The following is a 3,019-nucleotide window of genomic DNA, read 5'->3' as shown; positions in this document are numbered from 1 at the left end:
CCGGCCCGCTCCTATTTGCTAAATTTGGGCCACAAGAAAGCCATAGGAAGGCCGCATGTCAGCCATGACAATAAATAAATAAAATAAAGTAGAACTGGCCCAAATCTGAGCCACATTTATTTTAAATTCTGGCCCAGATCCAACACCTTGCTCCGGCCCACATACTACGTGGAAAAATGGCATTTGGGCAGTCCGGTTCTGTTTGCCAGATTTTATCCTTACGAAGCTCCTCCGTGGGACTCAAGACCGGTGAGTGGCGCAGGTGTCGCGCATTATCACTTACTCCACCGGCCTCACTCCGTTCCCACGGCTCTCGGCCCCGCCCCACTGTCACACAACACAACAAAGGAAATGGTGCAAAAGGAAAACAAAGTCCAAATTAACAGAAACCCTGACAGTAAGAGTACAATCATTATAGTGCACTTCTGTTTTTATGCTGCACAGTACACACATAAAAAACTGCCATTAAAAGCATGTTTAAAAAAATAAATTGCTGCATATGTAGCCTTCTTAAGACTAACATCCAGATCACCCTGTATCAGTTAACTGTGTTGCATCCTACTAAAAGTAGCCAAATTCTATTAGGCCATATTTACAATTTCAAGCTTCCATTTCAATTAGCCAGTGTCAAGTGTTACATCCAAGAAGTGGCCTCACTTGTCAAGTGTTACAACCAGAAGTGGTCCTCATCTGTTTTATAATATATGGGGCATATTAGCTTACACACTGATTAGCCAATGCTGACTGTGCCGTATATTTGCCAAAAGTGACCCAAATTGTTATTAATTATTTGGGAAATATTTGTCATTTTATATGCGGGCCACATTTGCGGCATCATATAAGGCCCACTTTAGTGACAGTAAGAGGACAATCATTATAGTGCACTTCTGTTTTTATGCTGCACATTACACACATAAAAAACTGCCATTAAAAGCATGTTTAAAAAAATAAATTGCTGCATATGTAGCCTTCTTAAGACTAACATCCAGATCACCCTGTCTCAGTTAACTGTGTTGCATCCAACTAAAAGTAGGCAAATTCTATTAGGCCATATTTACAATTTCAAACTTGCATTTCAATTAGCCAATGTCAAGTGCTACATCAAAAGCAGAAGTGGCCCTCATCTGTTTTATGATATATGGGGCATATTTGCCATGTGAAATGTGGGACAAGTTAGGCGTACACACTGATTAGCCAATGCTGACTGTGTATTTGCCAAAGTGGCCAAAATGTTATTAATTATTTGGGCAATATTTGTCATTTTACATGCGGGCCACTTTAGGCTCACAGCCACATTAGCCAGTGCTTACCATGCCATATCTTTGCCAAAACTGGCCAAGATATGTTTTAGGATAACTGGGCCACATTGGTATCATTATAAGCAGGCCACCTTAGGCTCACAGCCACATTAGCCAGTGCTTACTGTGCCATATCTTTGCCAAAACTGGCCGAGATACGCTTTAGGATAACTGGGCCACATTTGTGACATCATATGTGGGCCATTTTAGATCACAGCCACATTAGCCAGTGCTCACTGTGCCATATCTTTGGCAAAACTGGCCCAGATACACTTTAGGATAACTGGGCCACATTTGTGGCATCATATGTGGGCCATTTTAGACTCACAGCCACATTAGCCAGTGCTTACCATGCCATATCTTAGCCAAAACTGGCCCAGATACGTTTTAATACGTTTAATTTCAAGCTTCCATTTCAATTAGCCAGTGTCAAGTGTTACATCCAAGAAGTGGTCTCACTTGTCAAGTGTTACAACCAGAAGTGGTCCTCATCTGTTTTATAATATATGGGGCACATTAGCTTACACACTGATTAGCCAATGCTGACTGTGCCTTTTGTGACATCATATGTGGGCCATTTTAGATCACAGCCACATTAGCCAGTGCTCACTGTGCCATATCTGTGCCAAAACTGGCCCAGATACGAAAGAAAAGTACAGAAATAGGGAGCAAAGCGCAGAGCAGTAAGCAAGAACGTCCGAACGGTAGCGAAGCCGAATGCGGATGCACCTTTAGGATAACTGGGCCACATTTGTGGCATCATATGTGGGCCATTTTAGACTCGCAGCCACATTAGCCAGTGCTTACCATGCCATATCTTGGCCAAAACTGGCCCAGATACGTTTTAATGTACCTGGGCCACATTTGCTGAAACATATGTGGACCACATTTGGTTTACACCCTGATTAGCCTTTGTCGATAATGCCACATTTTTGCCAAAGGTGGCCCACATTTGGTTGGCACTATTTGGGCCATAATCACTGTTTACCACATGGGCCACTTTAGGGTCACATTCAGATTACACATTGCCGTCAACACTGCATCTTTACCTACAGAGGCCCACATGTGATTTGATATATTTGGGCCATTTTTGCTGTTTTAGATATGGGCCACTTCAGGCTTACATCCATTTTGTCCAGGCCATAAGAAGGCCAGCAGTGCCATATCATTGCTTTAAGTGGCCCACATCCGCATGCTATCTGGGTGGTGTCAAACAGGAGCTCCCGCATGATGTGAGGGAACAGGCACATAGAACCTATGAGGTCATTAATGGGCAAATTTAACAGGAGAATATACATTGGTTCATGAAGACCCTTATTGGTTATGACAGTGAACAGGAGGAGAGAGTTGCAGAACAATATGATTATATGATTCAGAGCAGCAAAGACAAATGCAACAATGGCCTTCTCAGGGGACACGTCAAAGCCATGAAGAGACAGATCAGATGACACATTGTAGATATTGCCAGCTGAAGACATGATATTGTCCTAAACAAAGTAAAAAGAGAAAATATATATTACAGCTCAATCAAGTGTACTATGGGTAAATGTGAAACATTTAAAATACTTACAACAATCCTTTGCTCCTCTACGTAAGGTTCGGTGACAGATATTTGCTTTCGATAACATGATGGTTATTAAATGTCTGATTGACTGAGCAGTCATGCAGCAACTTGACCTGTTCTAACAAGTGTGTATGCTTACGTCATGGGTCTTTTATAC

General features: G+C 42.2%; 1 pseudogene; it reads right to left on the bottom strand.

Annotated features, from left to right (window-relative positions):
- Positions 1-2,776, bottom strand: part of LOC107672085 (olfactory receptor 52B4-like) — a 3,728-nt pseudogene extending 952 nt beyond the window's left edge.
- Between the last annotated feature and the right edge of the window lie 243 nt (positions 2,777-3,019).

Source organism: Sinocyclocheilus anshuiensis, unplaced genomic scaffold, assembly GCF_001515605.1.
Source record: "Sinocyclocheilus anshuiensis isolate Anshui unplaced genomic scaffold, SAMN03320099.WGS_v1.1 scaffold336, whole genome shotgun sequence".
Taxonomy (NCBI): Eukaryota; Metazoa; Chordata; class Actinopteri; order Cypriniformes; family Cyprinidae; genus Sinocyclocheilus; species Sinocyclocheilus anshuiensis.
Note: the sequence above shows the minus strand (reverse complement) of the source record. Positions and strands in the feature narration are given on the sequence as shown.